The following is a 13,364-nucleotide window of genomic DNA, read 5'->3' on the forward strand; positions in this document are numbered from 1 at the left end:
ACACGATCGGGGCAAGAGGGAGCTCAAGCCCCCTTGCCCCCCCGACTCCCCGACACGATCGGGGCAAGAGGGAGCCCAAGCCCTCTTGCCCCCCCGACTCCCCGACACGATCGGGGCAAGAGGGAGCCCAAGCCCTCTTGCCCCCCCGACACGATCGGGGCAAGAGGGAGCTCAAGCCCTCTTGCCCCCCCGACTCCCCGACACGATCGGGGCAAGAGGGAGCCCAAGCCCTCTTGCCCCCCCGACTCCCCGACACGATCGGGGCAAGAGGGAGCCCAAGCCCTCTTGCCCCCCCGACTCCCCGACACGATCGGGGCAAGAGGGAGCCCAAGCCCTCTTGCCCCCCCGACTCCCCGACACGATCGGGGCAAGAGGGAGCTCAAGCCCTCTTGCCCCCCCGACTCCCCGACACGATCGGGGCAAGAGGGAGCCCAAGCCCTCTTGCCCCCCCCCCGACTCCCCGACACGATCGGGCCAGGAGGGAGCCCAAGTCCTCCTGGCCACGGCGACCCCCTAACCCCACCCTGCACTACATTACGGGCAGGAGGGATCCCAGGCCCTCCTGCCCTCGACGCAAACCCCCCCTCCCCCCAACGACCGCCCCCCAAGAACCTCCGACCGCCCCCCAGCCGACCCGCGACCCCCCTGGCCGACCCCCACGACACCCCCAACCCCCTTCCCCGTACCTTTCTGTAGTTGGCCGGACAGACGAGAGCCAAACCCGCCTGTCCGGCAGGCAGCCAACGACGGAATGAGGCCGGATTGGCCCATCCGTCCCAAAGCTCCGCCTACTGGTGGGGCCTAAGGCGCCTGGGCCAATCAGAATAGGCCCGGGAGCCTTAGGTCCCTCCTGGGGGCGGGGCCTGAGGCACATGGGCCCAACCCGACCATGTGCCTCAGGCCCTGCCCCCAGGAGGGACCTAAGGCTCCCGGGCCTATTCTGATTGGCCCAGGCGCCTTAGGCCCCACCAGTAGGCGGAGCTTTGGGACGGATGGGCCAATCCGGCCTCATTCCGTCGTTGGCTGCCTGCCGGACAGGCGGGTTTGGCTCCCGTCTGTCCGGCCAACTACAGAAAGGTACGGGGAAGGGGGTGTCGTGGGGGTCGGCCAGGGGGGTCGCGGGTCGGCTGGGGGGGCGGTCGGAGGGTCTTGGGGGGGGGCGGTCGTTGGGGGGAGGGGGGGTTTGCGTCGAGGGCAGGAGGGCCTGGGATCCCTCCTGCCCGTAATGTAGTGCAGGGTGGGGTTGGGGGGTCGCCGTGGCCAGGAGGACTTGGGCTCCCTCCTGGCCCGATATTGTCGGGGAGTTGGGGAATCGGCGGGGCAAGAGGGCTTGGGCTCCCTCTTGCCCCGATCGTGTCGGGGAGTCGGGGGGGCAAGAGGGCTTGGGCTCCCTCTTGCCCCGATCGTGTCGGGGAGTCGGGGGGCAAGAGGGCTTGGGCTCCCTCTTGCCCCGATCGTGTCGGGGAGTCGGGGGGGGGGGCAAGAGGGCTTGGGCTCCCTCTTGCCCCGATCGTGTCGGGGAGTCGGGGGGGCAAGGGGGGTTGGGCTCCCTCTTGCCCCGATCGTGTCGGGGAGTCGGGGGGGGGGCAAGAGGGCTTGGGCTCCCTCTTGCCCCGATCGTGTCGGGGAGTCGGGGGGGCAAGAGGGCTTGGGCTCCCTCTTGCCCCGATCGTGTCGGGGAGTCGGGGGGCAAGAGGGCTTGGGCTCCCTCTTGCCCCGATCGTGTCGGGGAGTCGGGGGGGCAAGAGGGCTTGAGCTCCCTCTTGCCCCGATCGTGTCGGGGGTGCCAGGGACCACACGGAGTCACCCACCGTACCACCCGATTCGGGTAAGCGCAGGTATCGGTGGGTGGCTTATTTGCGGGGGGGTGCCTTATTTTACATTTTTTTCTAAAAAGGGGGGGCTGTCTTATTTGATGGCCCTGCCTTATCATCGGGGAAACACGGTAGAAAAAAAAAAATGAACAGTTAAGTCCCAGTTTTTGCCGCTGAGACTCTGCCCTCTCTCACTGTAAAATTAGACTCTACTTAGTCTGTCTTTAAATTTAAAAAATGTGTGTTGTTTTAAAAAACAATTATGTTTTTAGATGTATCTAAATAAAAATAATAACCAAAAATTTATCTTTTTTTATGTCATCTTAGCATATTTTATGCTGCAGAACGAATTATTTTTTTTTACATGTATTCTTATGGGAAAACGCGTTTCACATAACGAACGTTTCGCATAACAAACTTGCTCCTGGAACCAATTAAGTTCGTTGTGTGAGGCACCACTGTACTTTTTGTAATATTTATGCTCCTAATTCTGAGCAAAAAGATTTTTTGGTAACTTTAGACCAGGTGTTGCGAGGGGTTGTAGAGGGTTCTTTATTAGTAGGGGGGGATTTTAATTTGACTTACGATGTGGGATTGGATAATTCGTCACAGTCGATTCATTATGGAAAATCTGATAGAAAGCAATTGCACTTTTTCTTTATGTCCTGGGATTTGATTGATCCTTGGAGACATCTATATCCAACTATCAAAGATTATACTTATTTTTCAATAGTACATGATTCATATTCTCGTATTGATTTTTGGGGCATTGATAGGGCTTTGCTTTCTCAGGTGTCAGATGTTGGAATTGCTCAGCGTGTGTGGTCAGATCATGCTGCGGTACACTTTGTTTTACATCCTCATATGGCTTCCTTTGGGCGGCGGTTCTGGCGATTTTGTGATAGCCTATTGACGGATCCTATAATAGTGTCCCGAATAGAACAGAATTTGAAGGATTATATTCAGTTTAATACTAGTGAAGAGATTTCTCCTTTGATATTTTGGGAAGGTATGAAGGCAGTTTTACGTGGTCATATTATTTCTATTGGAGTACATCGACGGCGAGAACGTGGGCGAAAACAGGAAGCTTTGCGCCAACAATTGCATTATTTAGAACAAAAGCATAAGCGGGATCTTTCTTCTACTTTGTTGACGCGTCTAGATAAGGTGCGAAAAGATCTACAGATGATGCAATTGGACGAACTATCAGACCAATTACAGTCGGTCCAACAAAAACATTTTGAAAATGGTAATCGGGCGAGCCGTCAGTTGGCTTATAAGTTGAAGGCTCAAAAATTGAGGAATGTGATTACTAAGGTGACAGCCTCTGATGGTTCAGACTGTTATACGCCGGAATCTATTGCAGGTGCTTTCCTTTCATTTTACCAACATCTTTATACTCCTGAACAAGATGTGTCTCAAGTTCAAATTGATAATTATTTGGCTCAGACACAGCTTCCTGAATTGACATCTGAGGAAGCGGAGTGTCTGTCAGCCCCTATTTCAGAAGCTGAAACTCAATGGGCAATTTCCACTTTGGCTTATGGGAAAGCACCTGGGTTAGATGGCTTTACGAATAGATTTTATAAATGTTTTAGACATTTGCTTGTAGGCCCTCTTACTCGGGCCTTCAATAGTCTAGAAATGGGTATGGAGTTGCCTTATTCATGGAGATTGGCGGGTATAACACTTATTTTGAAACCGGGAAAAAATTCTATGCTTTGTGGATCATATCGTCCAATTTCATTGTTAGACACTGATTACAAAATTTTCACAAAAATTTTGGCTCGTAGGTTGCAGTGTTATATGACTTATTTAGTACAGGATGACCAAGCGGGTTTTATTGCGGGGAGGCAAACATTTGATAATATTCGTAGATTGCTTCATTTGATTTGGTTTGTACAACGTGAAAAGATGCCAGCATTGCTGTTGAGTGTTGACGCTGAAAAGGCCTTTGATAGGGTGTCGTGGCCATTTTTGTTGAGCACTTTATCAGCTATGGGAATTAGAGGACAGTTTTTTATGTGGATTCAGATTCTATATACTAAGCCTTTAGCAGCTCTCCGGATTAATGGGGGGTATACAGATTCATTTCAGTTAGCTAGAGGAACAAGACAAGGTTGTGCGCTTTCGCCACTACTTTTTGCGCTGGTGATGGAGCCTTTTGCTTCTCATGTTCGAGCCCAGCAGTCTATTTATGGCATGGTTTGTAATGGACTTTCCACAAAGTTACTGATGTTTGCTGATGATGTTATTTTTACTGTAACTGATCCTTGTGTTACTCTCCCGGGTATTATTGGTGAATTGTCTGCCTATGGCGCTGTATCCGGATTTCGGACCAACATGGATAAGTCTGAGATATTGAATTTGTCAGTACATCCAGGGGATTGTGCTTTTTTGAAGGCTACTTATTCTTTTAAATGGGCATCTAAATTTATACGTTATTTAGGGGTCAATGTGCCAGCGCGGCTTTGCTCTTTGTTTGAAGTTAATTATCCAGCGATTTTGCAATCTCTTTGGGTTGATTTGGATAGATGGGAGAATGTTTCCTTATCTTGGTTTGGTCGCATACAAAGTGTAAAGATGATGGTATTGCCGAAGCTACTTTATCTTTTTCAGGCTTTACCAATTCCTTTGTCTGCTGCTTTCTTTCGTGGGGTGGCTAGAAAAATTTTTAAATAAATTTGGAAGAGTCGACCCCCACGGGTGCCTAGGAATGTGTTGTATCAACTTCGCTCTCAGGGGGGTATGGCTGTACCCTGTTTGAGGCGTTATTATGAGGCAGCTCAATTGAAGTCTTTTTTGAGTTGGTGTAAGGACAGATCAAAAAGCTGGGTTCGAGGGGAGAAAATTTTGGGATCGGAAGAGCTCTGTCGGGTGATCCCTTGGTTAAGAGTGGAAGAGGCTCGACAAATGTTTAAGGGGGCTAACCCTTTTTTGCAACATACGTTTGTGATGTGGATTCGGTTGCGTAATAGGTTTTTCCCTTCTCGATTGTATTTTCGTAGTACCCCGTTGTGGGTTGCGTGGGGTTTTGCACCAGGAAGATCTGATTGTCGTTTTCGGGTTTGGGCTCAAATGGGTCTTATGGATTTGGGAGATTTTGTGGAAGATGGACGATTATTATCATTTTTGGAATTGAGGGAAGCTTATGATTTGCCGCCGACAGATCATTTTCGCTATCTTCAGGCAATAGATTTTATTAGACGCAGGGCTTTTGATGATATTTGTTTGGAAGAAACCACCCTGGAGTGGGCGATTATGGGTAGTAGTGGTAAGGGGTGTATTACTAGATTCTATAAAGCTCTTATTCAACAACAGGCTTCCCCGGTAAAATATCTATCTCTTTGGGAGGGACTTTTACGCCCAGTGCCGCCGACTATTAAATGGGAGCGGGTGTTTAGTCGCCTGCTTCGAGTTTCTATAGCCAGCTCTTTGGTGGAAAATGGATATAAGATGCTTTATCAATGGTACCTTACACCCCAGCGTCTTCATCTTATGTATCCTCAAGTATCTAATTTATGTTGGAGACGCTGTGGTTATTTGGGTACCTTTCTTCATATCTGGTGGGATTGTCCGAAGGTAATCCCATACTGGGATATGGTATTTGAACTGTTATCTGATATTTTACATACCACGATTTCTCGAGCTATGGGTAGTGCTCTTTTACATCTACCTTTGGTTCCATTGTCTTCTAATACACATAAATTGGCTTGTTATATTTTTACTGCTGCTCGTCTTTTACTAGCGGCATATTGGAAACAGGCCTTTCCCCCAGGTCGACTTCATTTATTACGAAAAATAGATTTTATTTTTCGTATGTCTAAATTGACGGCATTGACAAAATCTCGTCTTACATCCTTCTTTAAAGTGTGGAATCCTTATATTCGGTGGTGTGAATGTCCTTCATGATCTGAGTGTTTAGCTACATTTGTGTAACCCTATGTGAAAGTTGATTTTGGGGTGGGTTAGGGGGGGTGGTTTATTTTGACTTATGTGATTCTTTTTTTTGCATTGTACTAAAGAATATAGTACAACTTTATCTTTTTACTAATTTGGGGGTAAGGGGTTGGAGAAAATGTGTCATTGTAGATATCTGTTTGCTTAACCTCTGTGTTTTTGTTTTGTATATTTGAAAACTTTATTAATAAACAATTTACAAAAAAAAAAATGTCTAGGACCCATAAGATGGGAACTGTGGACCCAACACGATCTGTGTTTCGACGACCCTGTCTTCCTCAGGGGTCCCTAAGAGTCCTAAGTCAAAGAATGTGGATCAAAGGCTGAAAACTTGATTGAAAAACACTGTTCAAATGTAAAGCTAGAGTAGAGCTGAAAAGCTTGTCGAGCTGGGCGATGCAAAAACAAACCGAAAGGACAAAAGAGTACAGGAGCAATGTATTCATATGTGCACTTGTGGGATCACTGAGATTTGGAGACATACAAGTGGACAATTGCGTTAAATGTAATGCTCGACTTCAAGAGACGATAGGATAAACATGTGGGTATACTCCGGGGAAATGCTTAGGGGGAGGGTTCTTTGAGTATTTTTTTCTCCTTTGGTTCCTGTCTCATTTAATTCAAAAGAAATTCTAGGAGTTCTCAGAATTATAAACTTGGCTTTCCCACTGTTAAAGGAATAAAAACTATGGCCAATTTCTATCGATCATTTTCTTTTATATTCGTAAAAGTTTGGAATGACCTTCCTTCTATAATTAGAGTTCTCGCTCATCTACCCACTTTTCGTAAAGTACTGAAGACATATTTATTTCAGAAATTTACTAATGATCCTTCTTTTTCAAATAATCAATCATAAAAGATAAAATTCTGGCCTAAAAGATATCGTTTCTGTTCTAATCTCTTGTATAATTTTATTAATATTTTGTTAATCCTGTTGGGATGAATCGGTATTAAAAAAAAAAAATTAGATTAAAGCTAAAAAAGATTATTTTTTTCTAAACAACTCGATTTATCTCAAAATCCTTCAAGTATTGCTCTTTATTCCAAGCTCACAAGGAAACCTAGTTCCACCCATAAGGGTAGTTCTCCCTCAGCTGTAGACTTAGGAAGGTATTTCTCAGAGAAAATTACTCAATTGGAATTTTCCTTTCCCTCAATTCAGCCGGATTTCCACGTCATTTTGTCTGCAAATACTTTTTGCTCTCAATGATCACAATTTAACATGCCCATCCTCCAAGCTCTACAGAAGATTATCTCCTCTATGCCCTTCAAGATTAGACCCTTTTCCTCCTGCTTGACTGAAAGTGCCTTCCTTAAGTCTTTTCCAAGAGTTCTTCAACTGGTCTCTTCCAGTCTGTCTTCAGGCTTCATGCGACAATTCGTCCCATTCTTAAGAAAGCTGCTCTGGAGAAATCTACTAGTAACTGTCTCCCCGTTTCCACTATCCCATTCCTAACAAAAAAGCTGGTTTACATAACATAATACCAAATTTCTAGAACGCATTACCATAAGTTCAATGCGGTTTACAAAAGGTTATAAATGAAAAAAAATTACAAAAAAAAAGACACAATGGTATCTATTCAGTCAGGTATTTTGGAAAAGAGAAAGTTTTCAACTGATTTCTAAAATGTTCGTAAGAGCAAGATGTAAGCAATAACAATCTAAATTCTTTGTCATGAATGGCTGCTTGGTATGAAAGTGTATGATCCCAAAAATTTCTTACTTTTACAATCCTGCACAGATGGAAAAATGAAAAGGCCTTGTGATCTATTATTCTTATTAGCTGCTACCAGAAATCTATTGGCTAAACAAAGTGGAGCTGTACCAAAGGCAACTTTATAGCAAAGACAGCCCAACTTAAAAATGATATGAGCCTCCACAGGAAACCAATGCAACACTCGATAAAACATGATCATATTTCTTCAGGCTGTAGATCAATCTAACTGCTGTACTCTGAACCAGCTCCTTGATCATGCAGAGGCGATCCACCCCCTTCATCTTAAACGATCAGGATTCCGTATGGGCCACGATGCAGAGACCATTGCAATCTGGATAAGGGTTTAGTCACCATCTTAGTCTCCTTGGATCCGACAGCGGCCTTTGATCTCGTTCACCGCTCTCTACTGCTTCAAAGGTTATATCTTGGGCTATCGGATATTGTTCTAACATGGTTCACCTCATTTCTTTAGCATCGATCAGTCACAATGAATGAAGATGGTTAAGAGTCTCCTTTCTTTCAGCTCACTTACTGCTTAATATATTTCTTAGTCTTCTAGCTACGCTCATTCAGTCCTTCAATATCTATGTGAATGACATTCTGCTACTATGGGGCTCATTTTCAAAAGACAAACATGTCCAAACAACAGCATAAAGTGGTACTTGTGTGTTTTATTTGCTAAAATGTCCAAACCGTCATTTTCGAAAAACTTATTTTCTAGATGGTTTTCTATGCTGTTAACCCTTTCAGGACCAAGGGACATATTTGTCCCATAACTTTAAAATCCTATAAATTTTGATTGGGATAGTCTACAGTTCTAAATTTGATATGTACGGATTCCATATGATACTGCCTTTATGTAAACAAACTGGTTCCGACATTCATTCATTAGCGTCGTTGCTACACTTGCCACACTGTCCATAAGCCAGAAGTTTGATTAAAAAAAAAAAAAATAATGATATTTCATTAAAAAAATCAATTTTTTGGCATCTGCAAGCCCTTTTTACCATAAAAATGTCGTCAAAACCACAAAAATTGGCCTACGATCCTTATGGTCCTGAAAGGGTTAATCAGTAGTTTTGTCAAAATTTCAAGGGGGTGTTTTAGAAGTGTCTTTTGGGTGGGGCTAAGGTGGGATATGATTTGTACGTTTTGCAGCAATAATCAAACATTTCACAAAACATCCAGGGAACGGGCTAGACCTGTTTTAATAACAAGTAAGTGCCAACAGGGTGCCTAAACTGACCAGATGACTTCTGGAGGGATGAAGGCATGACTGCCCCCTCACACTCCCCCAGTGATCACTATCCTCCCCCAAAGATGGGATACAAACAGTACAAACGAAAATGAAGAGGAATTAAAATAAAATAAGAAATGAAAAATGAAATTTTTGGGCTGCCCATTCCTAGAAAGTAATGTTTTGATACATTCACTACATGTAAAAGGTTTCACTTCGGCATGTGTTCTCTGCTGAATTTCAGGTTCACCTTTCACTTGGAACCTTTTCTACATTGACCACATGAAAAGGGTCTCCCCAACCCCGAGATGTCCTGTCTACCTGTCCAAATTAGATTGTAAGCTCTTCTGAGCAGGGACCATCTATTGAATGTTAAATGTACAGCCCTGCAGCGCTACAGAAATGATAAATAGTAGTAGTCGTCTCACTCTGAGTTGGATTCTCTTGGAGAACAATAAATGAAACATCATACCAAGACTTTCTCCACAGGTGTCGTGCAGAATGGATTTCTTCCCTTTCCTCTCTCCCTGTTGGAGTTGAAGTGTCATTTGGTCACTGCTTTTATTTCGTAAGGGTCTCTCTTCTCTCAGATGTCTCTGGAGCTCAGGGATGTTTGCGAATTCCCCGTCACTTTTCTCACCCTCAGTGATTGCATCCAGGGAGTCTCTTACAGGGTCTTTCCGCTTCTTCTTCGCTTCCTGTTGATAATTCATTGCGTTTCTACTCTCATTCCTCTGGAAAATATTCTCACTGACATTTTCTGATTGTTTGGGGATATTTTCAATTTCTAGAAGACATTTGTCTTCATTCTCCTCCCTCTTCATCTCCTGCATTGCCTCAGTATCTGCTGGATAGAAACAAAGTACGATAATTGTGTATTAGTAATTATGGAGCACTACTAACGATCAAGAAACAACAAAATCTTCTGGGCTCACAAGACTACATGTGTTAAGAAATTCTGAAAATTAGCACATAAGTCTTCAAACTTCTCTCTTTTTTTTAATTAGGTCATGACACCCCCGAGGTCGGACAGACCCCCAAACAGGGCCCGCCCAAGCTCTGTCCGGTCAAAAACAGGGACTAGAAACCCCCTAAACAAATTCCAACAGCCCTACCAATGGAGATGGGTACAGATTACTCAACACCTGCTGGAGACTGAAAGAAGACTGATGAGAATAGAGAAGGGAATATATTATATATTATTCCACAGTTTTGTTTTCAGTCTCCACCTGCTGGTCATGATTGGATATATATCCATTCATAAAGATTAACCTCTACTGGTCTGGAGAGTGCTAAAGAAAGGCAAAAATAACAATGAAAGAGAGGTCTAAGAGCAGCAAATACAGCCCACGAAGACATATTAAAGCTGGAACTCACTCACCCAATTACAGCCAAAGTCATGTTCTCGCCTTCAACCACCTCTGATCGCAGGTTCCCTCTCTAACCCCCTCTTCTATTCAACTGCGCTAGCAGTTTTTAGTGCAGAGAGCCGCGCTCAATGGCCCACGCTGCTCCCGACGCTCATAGGAACTCTCTGCGCTAAAAACTGCTAGTGTAGTTTAATAGAAGAGGCCCTAAGTGAAAGCTCTAGAGCTGCCTGGGATCCAAAAATATATAAATAAACTTCTCGCTTTGAAAACAAGTCCAAGAAGAAGATGCTCTCAAAAAACGAACCCGAGACATAAGAGCAAGAAAAGATTTAAACCTAAGCATGTTATTGCCAGTTTGGGGTTTTTTAATCATTTGCTAATATATATTTATTTATTAATTATATTTGATATATTTCGCCTTCTGTTAGGGACCAAACAGCACAGCCTATAATCAATAAAAGTTTACAACGTTATAAATCAATAGCACAAAAGACAAAACAATAATGATACAGGAAATAATAGGGCCGAACTCCTCTTACTTTGGGTTCTGCATCCCCAAGTTAGATTGTAAGCTCTTCCGAGCAGGAACCGTTTATTAAATGTCAAAATGTACAGCACTGCATACACCTTTCAGCGCTATATAAGTGATTTAGTAGTATCCCTTAGCTATGTATAAAACTCTTACTGTAATATTGGAGCCTCCAAAATGCTAAAGAATAAAAGTGAAGGCCGACATTCGCTCAAAAGAGCATGGTTCGGAACAAGGTATCTTTATAAGATATCATCATAAAAGGAAGCTAGAGCATCCCAATAGTGAGATTGCAATACAGACCACGGTAGACCAGGTTTCCTTAAATGCAGAGCAGGCTGATTTTAAAGATGGCAAATTACCCATGCCAACTGCTGAGCAAATTGTAAATAGATATGAGAAACACTGTTTGAAATGTCTATATGCAAATGCCAGAAGCCCAAGAAACAAGATGGGAGAGTTAGAATATCTTGCACTAAATGAAAAGATTGATATAGGCATCTCTGAGACCAGGTGGAAGAAAGATAACCAATGGGACACTGTCGGAGTACAAACTATATCGCAAGATAGGGTGAATCAAATTGGTGGAGGCGTAGCATTATGTGTTAAGGAGGGCCTTAAATCAAATGGAGTCAATTCTACAGGAGCAGAAACACACCTTGGAATCCCTAAGGGGAGAAATTCCATGTGTACAGGAGAAAAAAGGATAATAATAGGGGTGTACTACCAGGATGAGCAGACAGATGCTGAAATGTTATCAGAAATTAGTGAGGCTAACAAACCGGATAACACAATAATTATAGGTGATTTCAACTACCCTGATATTGACTGGGTAAATGTATCATCAGGACATACTAGGGAGCTAAACTTCCTTGAAGAAATCAAGGACTGCTTTATGGAGCAGCTGGTTGAGGAACCGACAAGAGGTGAAGCAATTCTAGATCTACTCTTAGTGGAGCACATGAATTGGTGCAGGAGGTAATGGTGCTGGGGCCGCTTGATAAGCGATCATAACATGATCAGGTTTGATATAATCCCTGGAATAAAGTTCACATACAAAATCCAATACAACAGCATTTAACTTTTTTTTTTTATTCTTTATTCCTTTTTATTTCTTTCAACAAGTGTACAATATTATTACAATTAATTTACATAACTCACTTGACATTCTTAAACAATATTATTATACATGTTTTAATTCCCCCCACCCACCTCTTCCCATATCAACAAAATATTCTATCCAAACATATACATACTTATACATCCCTCTTTCGCACTACAATTAATCTTACATTATCTTATCCCTCCCTCCACCCTTTCTTCATCAAACAGCATTTAACTTTAAAAAAGGAGACTATGATAACATGAGAAGGGTAAAAAAGAAACTTAAAGGTGCAAAGGTCAAAAATATACACCAGGAATGGATGTTATTTAAAAATTCCATCCTGGAAGCCCAGAATACCCATCATTCTGTACAGCATTTGCTACTCACCCGTGTCTGAATGTCTAACTTCTCCCTCTCCTGACTCCTGGAGATTCTGGATATTTGGCTCTCCCTCTTCTTTAATCCATGATAACAGATCAGAACTTATCCTTCCATAGCCTATTTAGAGGAATAAACATGAAAACAGAGTTATACTTCCTCTTTATTCAAAGAAAAATACATAGCAGGAGTTCTCAAGGGATCAGCTATGATGGATTTTAAATTTATTCGGATGTATTAACCGCCTTTATGAAGAGATTCACCCAAAGGCAGTGTTCAATAGATACAGCTTGACATAAAACTTACAATTCTGTTAACATTATAACAATGGTAAAATTCTCTATAATAAAACCCCAAGCGTGCATGCGCACTTAGGAGGCCATGATCCCTGCCTCCTTGCCAAATTCGATTTGCAGCGCGTGGAGCAACTTGCGACGGCTTGTGGCACATGCAGAGATTTCAGCGGCGGTGGCGGTTTGACTCCTGCGCTACCGCTGCTGGGACGCCTCTTCTCACCCCCGGACCAGCAAACGCAGCAGCTGTGGGGCATTTGCTAGGCCGGCCCACTTCGATAATGTGATTTTTTTATGCAAGTTAAAAATCTGCTCTACAAATTTTTTAAAAACATAAAAGAAGGTAGAGAGCCTAACTGAGAAATTACCAGCACCTGCCCATAAAACATGGAAGCCTCCTGAGCATGGCAGTGAGTCCAATTAGCAAAAATCTAAAAGGTTTACAAAGTAATTAAAATCTAATCTAATCTTCCATTTGTGTATTGCAGATATTTATCCAGGCTCAAGGCGACAGATCAAGGAGGAAGGGGGAAAGTAGTAGGGAAGGGGATATGGAGAAATAAGAGAGGGGACCCAAATGTAGGGGGAGTTATACAGAAACTAAGACTGTTAATTGTCAAAGAAGTGGATCTTCAGGTTTTTTCTGAATGTGGTGTAGTTTGTCTCTGTCCTGATAACTTCTGGGAGGTCATTCCAGGTTTTTACACCCAGATAAGTTAGCATAGAGTGGAAAATTTGCTTGTAGTGGAGATTTTTTGTGGCTGGTAGATTTAGTTGGACTCTTTTAAGGATTCTTTTTGATGTCGACCAAACATTAGAGAATAACTGGATGAGAGGGGCTGCTGAGCTTCCGTATAGGATCTGGTGTAGGATACAAGACGATTTGAAAATTATTCGGGATGATATTGGGAGCCAATGTAATTGCCTGATGAAGGTTGTGATTGAGTCAAATTCTTTAATT

General features: G+C 43.3%; 1 pseudogene; it reads right to left on the reverse strand.

The window, feature by feature from the left end:
* LOC117354670 overlaps positions 1-13,364 on the reverse strand; it is a 273,540-nt pseudogene that overhangs the window by 248,845 nt on the left and 11,331 nt on the right.

The sequence above is a fragment of the Geotrypetes seraphini genome, chromosome 2 (assembly GCF_902459505.1).
Source record: "Geotrypetes seraphini chromosome 2, aGeoSer1.1, whole genome shotgun sequence".
NCBI classification, from domain to species: domain Eukaryota; kingdom Metazoa; phylum Chordata; class Amphibia; order Gymnophiona; family Dermophiidae; genus Geotrypetes; species Geotrypetes seraphini.